The sequence below is a fragment of the Solanum dulcamara genome, chromosome 2 (genome assembly GCF_947179165.1).
Source record: "Solanum dulcamara chromosome 2, daSolDulc1.2, whole genome shotgun sequence".
Lineage (NCBI taxonomy): Eukaryota > Viridiplantae > Streptophyta > Magnoliopsida > Solanales > Solanaceae > Solanum > Solanum dulcamara.
The window spans coordinates 28,784,854-28,807,702 of record NC_077238.1 but is presented as its reverse complement, the minus strand read 5'-3'; the positions used below and the strand labels follow the sequence as shown (position 1 = coordinate 28,807,702).

Genomic DNA, 22,849 nt, shown 5'->3' with positions numbered 1-22,849 from the left:
GGTACTTAACTTAACCTTTGTGCTGAGACCGTTTTGAAACAACCTCTAAAAATGTGAAGTTAGTTGTGTACCTCGATCTGATATGATGGACAAGGTCACACCATGAAGTCTTACTAACTCATGTAAATACAACTTAGCATAATCGTTGGCATCATAGGAAATCTTAACTAGTAGAAAGTGAGCGAGTTGGTCATCCGATCTACAACAACCCAAATGGAATCATGTTGTTTCTTAGTACGAGGCAAACCTATTACAAAATTCAGATTTACATCTTACAATTTCCAAGTAGGAATTTCAATATCTTGGGCTAGAACTCCCGGTCTTTGTTGCTCAACTTTAACTTGTTGGCAATTTGGACACATAGCTATAAACTATGCTATGTCGTTCTTCATGCCATTCCACCAATACACTTATACATCTTGGTGGAACTCAGATTAATCGAGTATTGGGAACTATTGACCACATTTAATATCAACTCTCTCAACCCATCAAAGTTGGGTACACATAAATAGCCTTGGTAACATAGCACACCATCTCCTCCTTGGGAGAAAGCATAAATGTCTTTTTCAGCAACCAACTTCCTTAACTCAACCAACATCCAATACAAGAGATGATTCTGCACCATTATGAACAAGAACACCTCCATCATTGGAATCAACTAGATGTACACCTAAAGTGCCAACCTATGAACATCTTTAATTCATTCTTTCTTATATTTTTCAACATGTGCCACAGTACTCATCCACAACCTTCTTAGTGCATCGACAACTATATTTGCCTTGCCGGATGATACAAAACACTCATTATAATCCTTTAACAACTCAAGCCACCTACTTTGCTAAAGGTTCAAATCGTTTTGCCTAAACACATATTGTAAACTCTTATAATTGGTGAGCACATCCATATGGAAAATATCAAGATAGTGTCTCCAAATCAGCATGGAAACCACAATTGCTGCTTGTTCAATATCATGGGTTGGATAGTTTTATTCATGCACCTTAAGTTTCCTAGAAGCATAGGCTATTACCTTACCATGTTGCACCAATGCACAACCAATACCAACCCTTGAGGCATCAAAATACACCACAAAACCATCAGACCCCTCCAGCAAGGTTAAGATAGGAGTGGTAGTGAGACAATCCTTCAATTCTTGAACTCTTTTCATATGCATCTGACCATCGGAATTTTACCTTTTTTGAGTCAACTTGGTCAAAGGTGATGAAATTGATGAAAACCCTTCCACAAATCTCCTATAGTAGTTGGCTAGGCCCAAGAAACTCCTAATATCCGAAAGAGATAATGGTCTAGGCAAAATCTTAACCACTTTTGTTTTCATAGGATCAACCATAATCCCTTCAACAGACACAATATGACCAGGAAGGCACCTCCCATACCCAAAACTCACATTTGTTAAACTTTGCAAATAGTTGTTTTTCTCTTAGAGTTTGTAATACAATCCTCAAGTGACTTGCATGTTCCTCCTCATTCTGAGAGTAAACCAAAATGTCGTTGATAAATACAATTCCAAACATATTTAGGTATTTCTTGAACACCCTATTTATTAATTACGTGAAAGCTGCAGGAGCATTGGTCAAACCAAATGACATGACTAGAAATTCATAACGGGCATACCTTATCCAAAATGCTATTTTAGGAATGTCACACTCCATCACCCTTAATTGGTGATAACCGAAACTAAGGTCTATCTTAGAGAAGTAAATTTCCCCTTGAAATTGATCAAGCAAGTCATCTATTCTTGAAATTGGATAATTATTCTTGATGGTTACCTTATTTAATTGCCGATAATCAATGTACATACGTAGTGAACCATCCTTCTTCCTAACAAACAATATGGGAACATCCCATGGAAAAATACTTGTCCTAATGAACCCCTTGTCTAAGAAGTCCTTCAATTGATCCTTCAACTCCATTAACTCTGCCGGAGCCATCCAGTAAGGAGGGATAGAAATAAATTGAGTATTCATAAGAAGGTATGTACAAAAATTGATCTCCCTTTGGAGAGGAACACTGGGTAAATCATTGGGAAATATATCTGAAAACTTGCTTACAATGGGGACCGATTCTAGGATAGGGGCTTTGGAATTCTCATCCCTAACACTCACAAGATGAAAAATACAACCTTTGGAAATCACCTTCTGAGTTTTAAGGCACGAAATAAATTAACCTTTAAACATATAGTTACTACCCTTCCATTCTATGATCGGCTGATTTGTGAATTAAAACTTAACCATTCAGGTTCTACAATCAATAGAAGCATATATAGCCAATCCATTCTAAGGATAACATCAAAATTGGTCATCTCAAGCTCAACTAGGTCACATAGGGTAACTTAATAGAAAACTATAACCGGACAACTTCTATATACTCTTTTAGCCACAATCGACTCATAAATTAGAGTATAAATAGAGAAAGGTTCTAGCAATGTCTCGGGACTAACATCTAATCTCATGACCACATAAGGGGAAACAAAAGATAAATTTGCACTCGGATCAAGCAAAGCATAAGCATCATAGTGAAAGACTCATAAATATTATTAAAAATATTGAGCATCTCCTCCACCTCTTGCTTAACATGGAGGCCATAGAACCTATTGTTGTATTCACCACACTTTTGTTTCCCTTGGCCACGTTGAGCAACATGGACTTGAGGACGACCATATTTGACCTTGCATTCCCTAGCATGATGACCTGACTTACCATTCCAGTAGCACACATTTGATCCAGCTAGACATTCACCCTTGTGGTTCCTACCACACTTATTGCATGCAGGAGTAGCTTGGCCTATAAGAGCACCTCCTTGAGGTTTAGGGTTAGGCACCCTATCTTTGTCTAAACATGGAGTAGTAGCATTAGAAGACCTTTGGTTGGAGTACTTTTGATGAAAACAAGGACGTCCACCATTTCCAGACATAGCATGGGAAAATTCACTATCACTAGTCCCTGGCCTCTTAGACTCCCTATTATTAACCTTTAGCTTCTCACTTTTTACTTGCTATGCATAGGTCATGAGTCTCGATATATCCATCTTCCAAATCAGCATCATTGTTTAGCATTTTGTTGCAACCATGTTCGAGACACCCGATTCGAACTTGCTCATATACCACCTTGCTTAAGTTTGATAAACTCTTGCACTTTGACCTCCTTCAACTATAATTGGAGGAAGCGATCAAGAAATACCCCTTTGAACTCATTCGAAGTCATGGCTCTGCCTCTCTAGGACTCTAACTCTTCTATTGATAAAAACAATTTGAGCAACAACCCTCAAATGGTATGTATACAATGCCTCCCTTTCAACCAGGCTAACTCTTATGATCTCAACAATCTTATGGCTACTATCGACAAACTCTTGGGGATTCTTATCAATTTTAGAACTCTAAATTTCCAGAGGATTCATCCTCATGAAATCTCAAACTCTTGTTTCCACTCTACTAGAATTTGGATTTATTGGAGCGACCACCTCATTATTTACTTGAGCCATAATGACTTTAGCAAGCACATAAAGAGATGCTCAGAACTAGCCATTAGAAACTTGTACATCTATAGGGTCATTCAGAGCTTATTGCTCCTCTTCAATCATGTTCCTTCTACTGGGGTATCTTCATGGGAGGATTATTCTAAAAATTACAAAGAAAAAACGTTAGAGGGAAAAGACTTAACCACTCTAGCACACGACATAGATCATAAAAGAAGTGAGACTTTTTTCCCCTAAGATGTTTTATAGGCTCTTATTCATGGATGTGGCACTTTTCAAATCAATGAATAATACTCTACTTAACGAGTCATGTTAGACTCTGTAGTACTCTTCTAAACCTTGTGCTCTAATACCAAGTTTTTCATGACCCGACCTAGGGCTTAGTTATAACATGGCGATTGGGATGCGAGGGACCTCAATCATAAACCATATTAGCATATATCACATACATAAGGTAAAGAACAACATAAATATAAGCAGAAGTAATCATTAATTGGGGAATATGACTAAGGGAGATCAACTCTAAAAATGTCCAACCGGACTACATCATAATATCGTGTAAACATGCCTCTAGTCTAGTCTTTGATGGAGTCTTAGGACAACCTCCTATCTCACCCTAATAATAGAAAAAAGTATAAATAATAGTAACGTAAATAAAATTATTGTCCTCGGTAAAATGAGGACTTACCAGTTTCGTTGAATCTAAAGAAAATCTCCAACCAGGAGAGGGGTGATCATAAGTGTTGTCTGTCACTACATTATGAGCTAATGTAGGCAAAATATGTGTTAGCATATTTGATTATACTAAGTATGTGAGATATGCATGTAAAATAAAGAACCTAATAAATATGTCATAGGATGCATGACCAATCAAAATGAACATGAGTATAGTTTAAAAGTAATTTAAAACCTCTGGAACTCATGGTCAATGCCTCTCATATAACTTTATCATAAACGCATAAGTTGACATCTCAGAGTTTTAACTTGAAATTGTGTGGGATAGGAACTTTAACCAATAACTAAGATCATGCAAGCTATTACATGGAATACGATGACTTCTGCATCGAGATAGGCTGACGACTCCTACATCAAAATAGGGGAGGCTATCTTGTCAGGGCGTACTCAAAACATAACTCAACCAAATTCAACTCAACTGTGCTATATGTGGATCCACTAACTAATACATGAAGGCAACCTACATGGGAAATGTAGTTTGGGACTTTGGATTGCTACTAGGGTAACTAACTGTGCTACCAAACCGAACCCAACCTAGAAGCCTTCTCGGTGCTTACTCTATATCCCAACAAAAACTTATAAAAATGATCGTAACATAGTAGGGAAAGATAGTAACTGCCTATTAATCCATCTTTAAAATATATTAGGAATAGCTCATCTATTGAGTGATTCATAGAAATCCATAACTTCAGTGAGAATTGGCCTTATCACCTTCTTTAAACATCTTTTGATCTTAAATTTGATCATGATCATAACTTTAACTTTAGAATCAAATATCTCAACTTTAACCAGTATAAAACTTTTATTGAACATCATTTAACTCATGATCAACTCATAATTCGCCTTAAAATCATAATTCATACTTGGAAATTGGGTAAAACATGAACTTATGATCGATTGACTTGAAAATCATGAAATTTACTTGAAAATATGCATGATCATTTACTTTCTATTAGTCCATACATAATTCATAAAGATAATATCATTTGAAAATATAATTGAAAATATCAATAATTCATATCATGAACCCTGGAGATCAATGTAGGAGAATTCATGGAAAAACTCTTTAATTCAATGCAGTAACCCTCAATTTATCTTAAAATAGATTCATAACCATGAGTTGAATCATAATTAATGAAATTTCAATAGAGATCATAAAACCCATAAAAAATCCATACTTGAATTTAATAGAAAACTTTAGAAATTAATTGGGCTTCATTGATGAAAGAATCCATGAATCAATACCCACATACCTTGAGTGAGAAGACAAAAGAATTTAGAAAAATTTGAGAGTTTTGGTGGAGATCTTGAGTGAATTTCTTTGAAGTCTTCAATGGATTCCCTGATAACTCTTATAGATAGAAAAATATTTGAGTAGGTGAATTGTAGAAGAATAAACAAAATTAGAGGTGCAGGTTAGTTTATAGAGTAGAATTAGACCCTAAAAACGTCCAAGTTCATTAACTAAAAATTTAAAAAAAGTCTAAAGTGCCCTTACTTAAAACTACATTTGGACGAAAACTCCATCCAAAGTCCACAATGTGAAGTTGTTCCCTGATAGGACAATTTTGAGCGAATGAGATTTTGGCCAGATTTTGACTCGGAGAAAAATTACACTGAACGGGAGAAAGTTAGAGATGAAGGCTTGCGGCACACCCTACTGTTTTACAAAATTTCTTGAAAAATCTATCTTTCAATATACGGGTCCTAAAAATCCATTGAGGCAATTTCTTAACAACTTTTGACCCTTGATCGATATTCCAAACTCGGATTTGCCAAAAAGATTAAGGATAATATGTTACATGAGTGCCCTATTCCAAGGCATTTTTAAGGCACCTATGAGCATTTTGAGGAATGTTACCAAAGAGGAACTACACCGATGATCCTGCATCGGCATAAGAAGTGACACTTCTATGAAGAAAGTACTTCTATGAATAGCTACACCAGCAAAGAATATTGTCGCACTTGCAACTCCAGATTTGCAAAAAGGATGTCTTTCCTAGGAAATTCAAGGAATTGCACATCTTCACATCTTTGAAGAAATGGTCACCACCGTGAAGGTCTCATTTGTGACTCAATGACCGCGCTTGTGATTGACGGGCTATAGTGATGTCCACTTTGGTCTTTTCACACTTTTGGAAATCTCAATTTTGATAAAAGGCATCTCAATAGTTTGGAAACATGTCACTGACTTATATTAGACATTTTTGGGGATCTATCAAGCCTAATTTCAGAGGAGAGAGTGACCACTCAACTTGAAGAGTGAAGATCAATATCTTCATTGTTTATATATTTAGATCTATCTTCAACTCTTGATACATTTTTATTATTCATAGTTGTACAATTTTATTTTTAGATTTTGATGTTGTGTTCGAGATAAAAAATATTTGCATTTTGATTCTTTCTTTGTGCTTTTGTAATTAATTGAATATTATCTTGTTTATGATATGGGCATTTGATTTTCTAATTGATCTCATGCTTTAACTGTCTTTCGAAAGAGTGATCAACCCTAGGACTTGCCTATTTAGCTTGACCTTTCTTTGGAAAAGGGGTTAGGAAAAGAAAAAAATGATTAGCGTGATTTGAGAATTTTCTAATGGACTTGAACTTGAGAAAGTCTAGATTTGGGTCTAACCCTCATCTGATGGATTTGAGATAGAGATAGTGAAATCCCAATGTTGCCATGTTGGTTGTTTATTTTTCTAATCTTTCTAAGTTCAAGAGAATTAGTCAAGATAAACTCTCTTGTGATCAAGAGATACAAGTGGTTGCTTAATCAACCAAAGCAAAGTTGACTTGCCCATAATTATTTTTACAATGTTTGTTTATTTTTGATGGATCGTATGAGCATAAATTGAATCCTTAATCCAAAATCTATTTGGTATCCTTAGGTCAAAAGGTCTTTGATCTATCTATCCTTTATTTTTGAAATCTTAATTTAGTGTTTATTCCTTATTGAAAACACCCCAAAAATATATTTGTTCATTTGGATTCAAGTTACTAGCTTGTAATTTTTTATCATTTTAATAATTCCTAAATTATTCCTTGTGGGATTCGACCTTAACATCATACGTTGGGTATTATTTTTCATATGACCAACTACATATTTTATTTAGTAGTGTAGTTGAGAAGTCATCATTACCACCTCCCAATTTTTGTGAAGAAGTAGTCCACATTATCTTTCCGAGCTATCTTATTCTCTCTAGCACTCTTCATAACCTTTTCCTTCTCAATCTTTTGAGAATGAATCATCAAGTGGAAGATTTTTATCTCCTTGATCAATATCATTGTTCTGCAATCCTTCACCACCATCTCAGAAACACTAGAGATAAACTTGCTCATGCAAGCCCTTGAGTCGGCCACCATAAGCATATTTTGAAAGTTGAGTAAACTTCAAAGGGTAATCACTCAGATTCATATTACCTTGCTTGAGATAATAAATTCTTGTACATTAACTTTCATCAACTCAAGAGGAATTAACTTGTCCAAAGAAACAACATCAAACTTGTCCCAATCTACTAGGCCTACTTCATCAGCCTTATTATCTCTCAACTATTTGTACCAAAACATAGCCTCTCCCTTCAACTGATAAGCAACTATGTTTGTATTATAAATAGGAGTAACATGCATAATCTGAGTAATCTTTTGGATGCCATCTATTAATTTTTGTTGAACCTCATCCACCTTAGAGCCATGAATCTCCGGAGGGGTCATCCAAGTGGAGTCTTAGACATTTGAAACTTCTGTGTTCTTTTTGGGTTGACTGGAAACACATCATTTCGATTGGCCTGAGTAGTCATGAGTTGAGATAGCACTTGAAAATTAGCCTTGAATTCAACATTAAATACAAGCTCATTTAAAGAGTCTTTTAGAGTTGGTTTTGATGGCTGGTCCTTATTCCTGTTCCTTTTGATATAGGATCTTCTTGGAGGCATGATGTTGTAAATGGGTAGAGCACAAGGTAGAATTATATTATATAGATTTGAACTCTATCGAACCATTGAGATTATTAAAGACGTTAAGAATTTTCTAAAGAATTTCATAACCTCCTATTCAATGATGTAGCGCGCTTCATAGCCTTGAATAGGACTCCTCTTAACACAACTTTCAAACATCCTAAGACACTTAAAGCTGATGCTCTTATATCATGTTTTACATGAACATAGCTTACCCCTTAATAAAAACACGATTCTTAGAGCCACAAGTCACCCTAATCTAACTTTACAAAATGGCATAAGAATAAGATAAAGAAGCAATACCTAAAGATAACTAATGTGGAAGTTAAAACTAAAATAGTCTATCAATATCAAACAGAAAAAATATCTGAACATACATAAGCTTAAGATAAACTGACTGTTTGAAAGCCTATACTAAGATGATGTTCTAAGACAAGACCTTATGTAACTCTAAATATTTAGAAACTGAAAGTAAATACTGAATAAATTTTAGAGGTCATCGTAAAAATATGAGGACTTACTAAAATACTACTACTATGCTGACTAGAATGTGTACTAACTAGGGCTTGAATGTTGAGCATCTCTGCCTATATTATTTAATTATATAGGCAAAAATATATGATTAGTACTTTGAATGTACTGAGTATATAAGATAATGCATGATGAATATTATAGCTGAACATGATAAACTGTAAAGACATATTAATGCATGTACCATGTACATAACATGAAATCTGATAAAACCATACTGATATAACTAAATTCTTGCTCATGCAATAACAAAAAGACTGGCTGTAGGAGATACTAAACCTGATATATAACCATGTGAGCTACTTCATGGAGTTTGCAATATAATCCCTATCAAAAGGGCCCAATATACTTTTCCAAGTTATAAAGACTAGTCTGATTTAATATGGATCAACTAAGCTAATGTCTAGAAAGACTAAGGATACAACCTCAACTGATTGGAGACTCTTTAAATCCTATGGTGGCTTGCACTTTTGGTACTTAGGGATTCCTACTAAAGGTCTCAATGGATGCTCACCATGATCCTTTATCCCTAAATCTGCTCGGTGCAAAGTAAAACTCCCACAAAAATATACAATTAACTGAATATATAATAATCTGACAATACTAAGTTGTAATGACTAGTAATAATAAATAGGTGGCTTATAAATTATGATTAAATTGATAAAATACTGACAATACTAAAAATATCTAAAATTGTGAAACCTGATAGTCTGAAACATGCATCTTAAAAGACATAATTTTGAGTCTTATATCTCCTTGTATAAAAATATTTCTCAAGTTACCCCATTCATTCCACACATCACCAAGGACAACAAGAAACTTCTTTCAGTTTACATGTATTAACCACTATTCAGAAAGAAGAATTGAATTACACCGAGAACCCATGGAAACTCATAGAATCCCTAAGTTTTATAGAAATCATAAACTGAAGAACTGGGGTTTGTTTGGGACTCAATGGGTGGAAAGATACACATTGATTAAATCACACATAACTAGAATGAAGATACTAGTTGAATTCTTTACTGGTGAATTAAATTTGTGGAATCGTAGTTCTTGTTTGAGAGGAACTTTGAGAGAGAAGAAATCCAATATTTTGGTCTTGAGCTTAAGAGAAGAGGTTTAGATCACAAAGTTTCCCGTAATCCCACATAGAATATGCTAAAATGATATAGTATAGAAATTAAATTAATGGGAAATGACCGAACTGATCCTGAAAGAAAATTATCGGCAGATTCTATGAGCTTTATCTAAATTCTGTGGTTCAGTCTACGGACCATAGATCCTTGTCCGTAGAAATCAGAGTTTGATTTGAGTTTCTAAATATTTCTTCTTTGACATCCATCGACAATGTAAGACCCCGGAAATGTGGAAGATCCTACACCAAGAAATAATATAGAAAGTCTAAGAAAGTTATAGAAACTAGTACCAGGACTTTACCACGGAAGCCATCACGGGTCGTGGGAAGCACCACGAATTATGGTGAGAAGCCATGGTATATATTCATAGAGTCACACTTGCAAGGAAGGAACCACGATAGAGGAACACGGACTGTGGTGAGCACCACGGACCGTGGTATGTTTCTGTGATGGTCACTCTACAACCTGCCTACATGACCTGCACCACGGCTGCGCTCCACAAGCTGTGATACTCGTCATGGACCATGAAGGATCTCCGTGAAGAAAGTTAGAAGACCTACCCTACAGGTTTTCCAAAATATTTTTCCAAAGACCTTTACTATGAGACCTCACCACAGACCGTGTTGATCCCTCATGAAGCTAGTTTTGGCCAAATTTTTAAAGGGATATTTTGGTTATTTCCTATAGGTTAATTCAAAATAAAGTCATTTTGAGGGCATAATTGTCACAATCCAACAATGTAGGCCGTGACTGGGTCCGAACGGGACCCCCATATACATACCTATCAGTTGTAGTCACATTGAACTATAAATAAAGTGATACTACTCACAAAAACCCCAATGAGTTAAAACTTCTTCGTGTTCGTGTGGCCACTTTCACTCATGTCATAATATATAAGGGCATGCAAGCCAACCAGGCTGCTGTACCATAAAAACATTCACAACATGCCGTATAGGCACAATCAAAACGAACTCACAAACAACCCACATCTATATGTCTACAGACCTCTAGGAATAGTAACAGCAACATATGCCAGGACAGGGCCCCCGCTGTACCCCTAGATAATTAAATACATACATATTACATGATTAGTATTAAAAGTTAGGCTCCGAAATAGCAGAGCGTTCCCAAAATTGCTGAGTGGAAACCCTAAGCTGACGGATCTCCAAAATGAACATTTGTACCTACGAGCATGAAACGCAGCCCCCTGGAGAACGAGGGGTCAATATGATATATGTACTGAATATATAAAGCATAACAACATATAACTGAGCTAACAACTGAAGTAGGGATGCACGGAACAAATATAATAATTAACGAATTTCTTTACCTGTATCTTATGACATGAGGGCATGTATACCTTCCTTACATACCATACCTGGCACGCTATGGGATTGGTGCTACAAGTTTGTCACTATATGTGCACATGCATACCTATAGACTGTATCAGGCCCTTTAGTGAGGGACTCAGTGAAGTTGTCATTTCATTGTGTATCATGCCCAGCCTGTCATAGGATGCGGTTAATAATCATTTCATCATATATCATTCCCGGACCTTTATGGGATGCGGTGAATAATCATTTCATCATATATCATGCATGGCCCTTCATGGGACGCGATGAATAATCATTTTATCCTATATCATGCCCGGCTCTTCATGGGACGCATTGAATAATTATTTCATCATATATCATGCCCGGCCTTTCATGGAATGTAGTAAATTTATCATGCTCGACCTTTCATAAGATGCGGTGAGTGATGTATTAACAGACTGCATGAGTAGAGTAATGAGGAACTATATATAATTAGCTCATCATCTGAGACTCGGTATAACAATCGTCATGGACTATCATTTGAGGATCAAAATGATCATCATCTCACATATTCTCTACCTGCCATTAGGGGCCACATCGACGAAGTCTAAAGAGTCCTAGACTTTATTGAGGTAATACTGAATGGCTTATGTAATCAGAAATACTTGTCATTATAAAGTTCTTAGGCACGAGAGCTCATACATTTAATTAGTATTCATTATATAGTGAGCCGAGGGTAGTAGTTCAACTATTTTAAGAACTTTGATATTAAGAAATGAATAGGAGTTATAGTTCATGCTTCTCATGCATCCAGTTACTATTTCATGTATGGAATGCTCGAGGGTGATAGCTCAGCTATCTTAAGAGACTTTGCATTTAGAAGTGAACACGAGTCAGTAGGTTTACATATATTACCTTTTATCCTATATAAGCCTAAAAAAGGCAATAGCTCAACTATTACAGGAGTTCAACCATTACGAAGTGGATAAGAATTATGGACTGTACTCGGCGCTTTACGAATGGAATTATCCCCAAGTTCCATATACAAACCATTCATAACTTATATCTAATACATGCCAAAATAAAGAAGAATAGCTTTACCTAATTATGCCAAAGACATGCCAAGAGAAGGAATAAGCTTTACATACTTATTCCAAAAATACGCCAAAAGAAAGCTTCACATACCTCGTATGGACTTCTCTTAATCACGTCCACTTCATCGTCCTACAAACCCATTGAACATGGAATAAAGGAGAGTATCAAAAACCTTAAACTTTTCAGCGCCTTCGGTTGCACCTTAGTATTCACATAACTCAATTCCTCGCTCGCCTCTTCGTCTAGTTCCTTAACTCGTTTAAAGAGTTATCGGAAATTGAGAAGCATCTCCCCTATAATATGCCCTATACGAATTCCCAATTACATACCTAATTACTACAGCCAACCAAAAACAACAACCTGCATCTCATATATAAGTAAAACATGGCAACATTACACAATATAAACTCCACCCAACTTGCTGAAAATTATAATACCAAAATAGGGTCTCTAGTCTTTGTTTCGCAAAACCTTTAATTATATGAAATGAGGGGTCATGTGGCTGCAACCAGCAGAAACCACACCCCTTTTAAACTACATTTAGGCCCTGCAACACATAACCACACACCTGCAGCATCACCCCACATGCACAACACCCCATTTCGTCTACAATTTAACTACGACAATTTCACTTTCGATTATTTCTATCATCAAGCATTTACATGAATTTTTTTATACTTCCATCAGTATAAAAGGTATATAATACACTACATAACTACCCCATAAAGTCCAAATTTAAAGGATAAGTCTTACCTTACCCAAAATTTGCCAAAACTCACCAAACCTCGCCTCGAAACTTCTCTAGTCGTGCTGAAATTGTGTGGACTATTTGCTGTCCATTTTGGCTGAACCAAGTCATGATTTTGTACTTCTAATACCTCCATATCATCATGGTATACTCTGGATAAATAATTTATGGAACGAAATTAGGACTTACCTATTTTTTGCTCCTAGCCGCCACACTTTTCTCTCTTAGCTTAGGGTTTTCATTTCTTTTTGTTGCTGATGTTTTTGGTGCTTTGATGAAGGTTTTTGGATAATTAACTGAATCTAAGAGTCTTTTTAACATGTATATATGGGCTGCCTTGGAGGTGACACGTGTCATCCCTTTAGGGTGACACGTGTCGAGCCATAATTGGCCACCGTATCATGATGCCAACTAGGGGATGCCATATGTAAGTGGGGTCCACCCCCCAAGCAGCTGCATAATCTACTTGAACCTAAGTAGGTGCATCACATTATTGCTTGAGGTGCTGCCACGTGTCGCTCATCCATTGGCTGCCACGTGTTGTCTTTTCCCCTTCCTTGTGGGTTCGTAATCTCGTCTGATTTTAGGAGCCTATGTAATCCATGCTACGTAAACTTGGTATTTACTTAAGTAACTAAAATGTATAAGACTTCTAAATTAGTAGCTTACGTAGGTAAATCGAGTCCTACGACTCATTACTTGGCCTCCAATTCCTTCCGGATTCTTATGACTCTATTCCAACCTTCTCTACTATAGGGTATCACATTCTCCTTTACTTGGAGTTGTTTGATAGTGTCGTAGCTTATCCAGCTAACATGATGACTTCTAATAACCTTAAGAGCGTTCCTCGAAACTTAAGAAGCTTACGAAGCATTCCAAGGTAGCAAAGTACGATGTGTAACATCCTTCCCCCCTTTAGAACATTCGTCCTCAAATGTAAAGCAAAACCTTCCTCCAGACCTTATACCGATTATATGGAGACGTCCTCTACCCCGTTACCATAACATATACTTTCATCGAACAATCAATATCAAAGTTCCAAGGGTTAGGATTACCTGTAGATGTAGGAAATAGGTATGGATACTTGTGTTTCATGTCCTCTTCAGCTTTCTAGGTCATTTCTTCACGATTCTTATTCTACCACAGCACCTTGACAGAAGCTACATCCTTAGTTTGCAACCTTTTACTCTACCGATCCAAGTTGGCGATAGGTTGTGCCTCGTAGGATAACTTTCCTTTCATGTGGACCTCACCCACGAAGAATATTCTGGGAGGGTCGCTTATATATTTGCAGATTTTTGATCTATGAAAACTAAATGTATTGCTTCAAATTGGATGGTAGATCCAACTCATAGGCAGTTTTATCTATCCTATGAATGACCTGGGAAGGAACAATGTATCCCCTTCTTGCCGACTCTAGGCTGCTAATCGATAGCTTGTCCCTGAATAAGCTTCACCTTATCGATAATTTAGTGGATCACATCTGGGCCTGTCCATTTCTAAGTCAGAATTTCTATCTCCTTTAATTGGTCATTCAACTTCTGATACTCGATCTTGTTCAAGCTATTTCACCATTTCTCTTATGCCAACTTGTAATACTCTAGGTATATTCCATTGTGCCTTTACTCAAATCTTATTTCCAGTTTTATTACCATGCATTATATTGTAATCCTTACACAATGTGTGTAGGTACTTAGAGCAATTTAGAAAATGCCTTAGTGTCGCTATATTAGTCTCTTACCTTCTTCAGTCGAGGTCAGGGCTCCACTATGGCTTTTTTCCTTAATACCAATTGTGTATTAATAGTTCTGCCTCGAACCATCTTATATTTTTCTTTAAAAGATTCTGAAGACGGCGAACACATTGCTATTACTGACTTCTTTTTTATCGAGTAATCACTTGATCTTACTCTTAGTATGCCAATGCTCGTAGGCTACACAATTATTCTTGTGCCATTTGCACGTGGTGCATTTAGATTTAGTCATAATCTTTTCTACTTTTGGCTTACTCTGTTCCATATGTGCCATTGCACTAACACGCACTTACAATCTCTTTTTGTCATACTGGTTTTGTTCTCTTTTTCACTTCCTAGGGGGTCACCCATCCCAGTGCTACTCTCACCCAAGCACGCTTAACTTCGGAGTTTTGACGGAATCCGGTGTTGTAGTGTGGGTATAATTGCGTCCATCCCCTATGTCTCGTTTGAAGTTTAAGCGTTCCCATTTATATACGATAGCGTCAGTTGATTTTTTCTTACGCTTGTACTTCTCTTGTCCACTTCCCCCCTTTTAAGGTGTACCCATGTCATCCTCCATTTATTTTCAGCTATTCACACACGAATGATTCTACTCCAACCTATTTAATGTGCCGCACCATATCTACATTTTGTGCTAAATCATCCATACGTTAGGTTGCCTTTATAGGAAACCCTAGCACAACCATAGGGTGCTTTAGTATTTGGAATATATCATATAAAATTTCATCTAATGGTTGATACTCAAGTAATATCCATCATGTAGCAGTTCATTCAAAGCCACATTCCATTCATCCCAATAAGTAATTAGCTCGTGCTCATAATTGGTTCAAATTCTCCCCTCGGGAGTACTCATACTTTGATGATCCATGTTTCAAGCTTCCTCATTATACTAACCTTATTCCAATGGATACCACTTATCCTTCTAATAACCTCATAATGCAGCAGTTGTTCTGCAAATCTTTCAACTATAACTTGTCATAGTTTATCCCTATGTATCAATTTAGGCGATGCCTTACTATCGTTTTATCCCGATCGATCAATCTTCTCTAATTCGTCTTCTTTGGCCTATAGGTCCTTCCCGACTTTGTTCTACTGTACCCATAACGACCTCCTAGTTTTTATTACCATTACTTCAGCAATTAACTCATTTCTCGAGGTCAGCTATACTCGTTTAGTCAAATCTCGTGTAGGTGAGCACAACCTTTCAAGACATACTACATCCCTGCATCTCATTTTCTTTTTTATTTGTAGAAAAATTTGGACAGAGTTTCCACTATATTTCTTAGTACCTCCACACCTGCACGCAGAAAATACCAATAATGCCTCACAGGGCACACATATATATATTCGTATCGTATCATATCACAGCCACACAGGGCATACATATATAGTCATATCATCTCATATCGCAACCATACAGGGTGCCCACAATTAGCAGTATAAAAATAGACTTACCTCGTATGTCCCCTCGAACTACACCTGTTGTACTTTTCTGTATACTTATCCTTTCATTTTCTAACTTTATATATCAATTGTATTGAAACACCTTACCTGCCATTTTTCTTTCATCCCTTTACTTACCTGCGTGCTTTGTAACTTCCAGTATCATCAGTTACTTTCTTCTATCGATATTGTCCTTCTGCTAAAATCACAGGTTAGTATGGGGAATGTCATTTCCTATGACTTGGATCTATCGTACGATCTTAGATATGAAAGAAAGTAACATCCTAAATGTCATGTAGCCTCCTATTTATAGATGTGGTGACTCTACTAGACACGGTCTGTAGACATTCTAAGGACGAACTGCTCTGATATAACTTCTGTCACAACCCAACCCCGTAGGCCGCGACTGGGTCCGACTGGGACCCCGTATACATACCTATCAGTTGAGGTCAAATTGAATTATGAACAAAATGATACTACTCACAAAAACTCCAATGAGTTAAAACTTTTTCGTGTTCGTGTGGACACTTTCACTCGTGTCATAAAATATAAGGGCATGCAAGCCGACCAGGCTACTGTACCATAAAAATATTCACAACATACCGTATAGGCATAATCGAAATGAACTCACAAACAACCAACATCCATATATGTACAGACCTCTAGGAATAGTAACATAACATATGGTGAGATAAGGGCCCCGCCGTACCCCTAGATAATTAAATACATACATATTACATGACTAGTATCAAAAGTTAGGCTCCGGAACAGTGGAGCGCTCCCAATATTGCTGAGTGGAAACCCTAAGCTGGCGGATCTCCAAAATGAACATTTGTACCTGCAGGCATGAAACGTAGCCCCCCGGAGAAAGGGGGGTCAGTATGATATATGTACTGAGTATATAAAGCATAACAATATATAACTGAGCTAACAACTGAAGTAGGGATGCACGGAACAAATATAACAATTAACGAATTTCTCTACCTGCATCTTATGACATGAGGGCATGTATACCTTCCTTACATACCATACCTATCCCGCTATGGGACTTGGTGCTACAAGTGTGTCACTATATTTCCAATGCATGCCTACAGACTGTATTTGACCCTTTAGTGAGGGACTCAGTGAAGCTTTCATTTCATTATGTCTCATGCCCGACCCTTCATGGGACTTGGGGAATAATCGATGCATCATATATCATGCCCGGCCCTTCATTGGATATGGTGAATAATCATTTCATCATATATCATGTCTGGCCCTTCATGGATGTGGTGAATAATTGTTTTATCATATATCTTGCCCGGCCCTTCATGGAATGCAGTGAATAACCATTTCATCATATATCAAGCCCGACCCTTCATGGGACGCGGTGAATAATCATTTTATCATTTATCATGCCCGGCCCTTCATGGGATGCGGTGAATTTATCAAGCCCAACCTGTCACGACCCAACCCCGTAGGTCGCGACTGGGGTCCGACCTGGACCCCCCCCCCCCCGTACACATATTTATCAGCTGTGGTCACATTTAAATGTACATAAAACAATATCATGTAACAGAGCCCCACTGGGCAATAACATTTACATATACCTGTAGCCCTTTTTATTTGTATCACAACATGACAGGGCATGCAAGCCGACAAGGCTGCCATAACATAACAACATGTACAATTTATCATATAAACCCAGCTGAACCAAACTGACATATACAACCCACATATACATGTCTACAAACCTCTAAACATATAAATGACAACATATGGTGGGACAGGGCCCCCACCGTACCCCTGAATGGATGAATAATTTTTATACATTAGTGGACAGTATCAAAAACTAGGCCCCGATACAATGGAGTCTCTTCCAACTGAGCTGCATGGAATCCTAAGCTGACGGACTCCCAAAATCTGTATCTGTACCTGGGGAATGAACGCAGCCCCCCAGGAAAGGGGGTCAGTACGATATATGTACTGAGTATGTAAAACATAATATAATACAATTGGAAGCATATCTGAGATAGAGAAACAGGGGATAAGAAATCAATTCAGAAACCTGTACCGGTACTTTGTAAATTACAAAAACATGCATGTTTGAGTCATATCATATAGCCGGCCTTTTCGGGGGTCCGGTGAATCACCTCTGTAAAACCATCATGGACCCAGTGCCATCACCACCTTATTACAACACCTCATCATATATCTATACATGTATCCTGGCCCTCTATTGAGGGACTCAGGGAATAATGCAGTGAACTGTGCACGAGAACATATCCTGGCCTGGGACTCAGGGAAAGAAGTGTTACAATATACACGAGTAGAATAGTGAGTAACTATATTCAATTTAAATCATTATCAGAGACTCGACAGAATAAGAAACTTAAGCTTTTATTTAAGAACCCGAGTAACGGTGTAGTCATCTCGAGTGTCCCTTAAATGCCATTATGGGTTGTCTCAAAAGTAATCTCGGAGACCCTAGACATGTATTAACATAGGGCCAAATCATTTATGGAATCAGAAACACTTATTACCTTATAGTCCTTAGGTTGTAGAGCCTGTACATTTGTTACCTCTTTAACGTATAAAAGTTTCTAGGGAAAGTAGTTCAACTACTATAGGAGTTTAATATTCAGAAGTAATTAAGAGAAGTTTAATAATGGAGTTACCTCGGAGTTCAGATCAGACTCAACTTACAACTAAGACAAGGACATGCCCCACAAGAAGAAAGAGAATAAGCTCTATATAGTCTGTACTTTCCTTCAGGTGATCTTCATATACATATTTCGTAACCGGCCCTTCACGGGGCTCGGTGAACCACTATGGCATTGTAACCTCATTTTTGTATCAAATACATCTTAATTAAAATGAGAGATAGCTTCCCATTCATTACATTCTGACATATAGAAGCCCTACTAGGCAATACTTAATCTTCACAGGAACTCTAGTACGGAACAGTGGATAGTGGTTATGAGGCGTACTCGGAATTTTGGGGATGGAATTATCCCCGCACTTCATATACAATTCACTTAAGGCTAAACATTGCCAAAAAGAAAGAAAGATAGATGTACGAACTTATACCAAAACATGCCAAGAGAAAGCTTTACATACCTTATCTGAATTATTCCTTATCCTGCTTGCCTAGCCGTCCTTTGAACCTATTCAACATGAAAGTAGTATGAATATCAATGCCTTTTACTTTCCAACACCCTAGGTTACATCATAGTATTAATGGAATCTATTTCCTTAGTTGTTTCCCCGACAAGCTCTGTTATTCGCTAAGGCGTTGATGAAAATTGGGTAGCACCTCCCCTATAATGTGCCCTATCCAAATTTCCAATTAGGTCCCTAAGACCTACATCCAACCAACAACAACAACCTGCATCAATTTGTACCAACAATATACAACATAAACTCCGAACGACTTATTCAAAGATACGGTAGCACAATAGGGTGTCTATCCTTTATTTTGTAACGCCTTTCATTATATGCAACGAGGGGTCGTGTGGATTCAACTAGAAGCACCCTAATCCACATTAGAAAATATTTAGTCCCTGCAACAACACATCAAACCCCTACAGCAGCACCTCACATGAACAACACTATCCTTCGACGACAATTTAACTATAGCGATTCCAATTTAGTTTATTTCGAACGTCGAGCATTTCTACGACATTCTTAAACTTACAGAAGCATACAAGGGGTGTAATACACCATATAACAATACCATAAACTCCAATTTAAAAGGAAAGGTCTTACCTTACATTAAACTTTTCAAACTCGCCAAAACTATCCAAAATGTAAAATCTGGACAGCCCACTGTCTTATATTGTCGCTTAGTTTCGGAGGGGTAATTGAGGAAAATAGGATTTGTGTCCTTAATGAAAGTAATAGACATGTGTATCAAGTTCGCAACCAATTTTGAATTACCCCTACAACAATTTTGTACGAAAATATATAACCGAAACACCAACAGCAGTCCGTGTAAGATTTCCAAAACCAAAATCTGGGCAGTACCTCCTCTACAATTCATCACCCTTTTTCATGCTTATAAAAGTAAAACTAGATTTTGGAGTCTAACTGAAAGTTATAGAACTATGAAATAAATTTCCAAAACATATTGAATCACCAAAAACGAAGCTATACACAAGAAGTTATACCAATATTACTAATCACTGTCCCTTCCAAAAATGGGTTTGTTAACTAGCGTTTTCTCTTTAAGTTTCTCTTAGTTTTCCAAGTGTAGAGCTAAAAATATTGTTCCGTAAGCATCGTAATATACATATATACACCTCCACGTATTTTAGGAACGTCGTATATAATTAATTCATGGAGAGAAAATTGAGAAACTTACCTTTAAACTTCAAACGCCATGGCTGCCTCCCTATCTCTCTTTCTCACTTTTTTTTTCTCTATGTTGGCTGATGTTGTTTTGATGAACAACTGAAGTATATGATATATATCAACATGTATATGTGGCTTTAGGGTGTGACACATGTCAGCCCCAAGAGGTGACACGTGTGCATCCCCTATTGGGCCACTGCACCTACATGTTCAAGGAGGGGCTGCAATGTGGCAGTGGGGCCCACCTCCCCCAAGAAGGTGGGTCACCTACTTGACCCCAAGAAGGTGGGTCACCTCTCTGATTAGGTGCTGCCACGTGTCACCCTCCCATTGGCTGCCCCGCAATTTTTTTTTCTTTTCCTCGTGGGTTCGTAATCTCGTCTCACTTTAAGAGCCTATGAAATCCTTGGTATGTAATCAAGTAACTCACGTATGTACGACTTCTAACTTAGTAGTTTACGTAGATTAGTCGAGTCCTACGACTCGTTACTTGGCCTCCAACTCCTTCCGACTTCTCTTGACCCTATTTCCAATCTTCCCTACCATGGGGTGTCCCATTCTCCCTTCCTTAGAGTCGTTTGATAGTGTCGTAGCGTATCTAGCTCACATGATAATGTCCAAGGAACTTATGAGACATTCCGAGTTTAAAAAGGGTGGGGTGTAACATCCTTCCCCCTTTTAGAACATTCGTCCCCAAATGTTAGATAAAACTTCTCTTAGCACCTTATACAAATCGTAGGGAGATTCTTGGCTATTTTCTTAACACTTACTTCCATACCAATACTTCATATACGTGTTTCAGGAATTGGGGTTACCTGTAAATATCGGTTACAGGTGCAAATACTTGTATTTTTCAGTTCCCTGATCATCCTCTTTTTGGTTTTGATTTTTCTATCGTATCTTGATGGAAAGCACGTCTTTAGTCTACAATCTTCTAGTTCGCCAATCTAAGATGGCGGTAGTTTTTTTTTCCTAACAGGATTCCATCTCCTGGACCTTATTTATGGAATATACCCTGGGTGGTTCGTCAGTATCCTTGCAAAGCATTTCTATCTGAGGGACTGGGTGTATAGTTTTCAAATAAGGTGGTAAGTTCAACTTACCAGCCACTTTGCCCACCTTACGAGCAACTTGATACCATCTAATATAATTTGGGCTAAGTTCCTTTTCTAGGTGACCCTATGATGAACATCCAATTATCAACTTGAACTCTGTATATCGATGTCGATTATCCGTATATCATTCCTGCCGACTCTGTCTTTTAGTCAACAGCTTGCTTAATCATGTCAAGGCCTTTTTAGCTTAATCTTTCTAACATCGACCCATCCACTAGGGGACTTACACGTCTTACTCTACCAGTAGCACTAATTCCATCTCGGTAATTTGGCTTAACCTATCTTTGTATCTCTCGATAGTCAATTACAACTTGGGCTCCCTTGCCTAGGACAATAGTTGTGGGGACTCCGTAAGGTCCTACCACTCTTTTACTCTACAATTTTACACCTTCTCGGCGGAGTAGGTAACCTTTGATCGAAGGAGTAGGGACTAATATCGTTATTCCACAAGTAACATTCCCTCCAGAGTCATCTAGCGCTGGAGTGCAAAATGAGTTTTGTAGTCCTGGTCATATTGTGGGATTTTCGACCTTGGGCACTGCTTCCTGTCATTTGTAAATTACATCCGCTAGTACCCTTACCTTTGGGTTTTGCTTTTTCTCCCTCAGAGTTGGCTACCAAGTGGTTTTGAAATTCCCTCGCCCACTGGCCTATATAGCCATTCTGCGTTTTTTCTCTCATTAACTAGTTCTATGTTGAAGAGCTGTGGCATTCAAGTGTGTCATCAGTTAGCAAATAGCTAATCGTTCTTGTTTTTCTTAAGACCTTGTTACGATTTTCTTTACTGTATCTTATAATACTCTGGGTACATAATATCATCTCGTTTCTCCGTTACTAGTCAGATGCTTCTGTCTCGTGTGATCATACCAGAACTAACATATTAAGTTCCATTTGAATTTCAAAGTTAAGCGTGCTGGGGCGAGAGTAATATTGGGATGGGTGACTCCCTGGGAAGTCTTCGTGTTGCGTTTCATTGTAATCCTTACCATAATGGGTGGGGCACTCAACTTAGCTCCCAATTTACCTCAGCGTTGTCTCGTGAGTCTTTATGTTTTGCCCTGTCCTTTCGTCTGTTATCTTGCATACAGTATCGTCATAGATCTTTAGCTCCACAATCCTTTATTTACTTTGTGTTCTCCTCATTTTCTACCACAAAAGGCTTTCTATTCCTTTTTCTTTAATTATTTAGCTATCGCA

The 22,849-nt window shown here is 37.5% G+C and overlaps 1 pseudogene; it reads left to right on the top strand.

Moving 5' to 3' along the window:
- Positions 1–22,505: 22,505 nt before the first annotated feature.
- Positions 22,506–22,624, top strand: LOC129881248 (5S ribosomal RNA; annotated as a pseudogene).
- Positions 22,625–22,849: the final 225 nt, after the last annotated feature.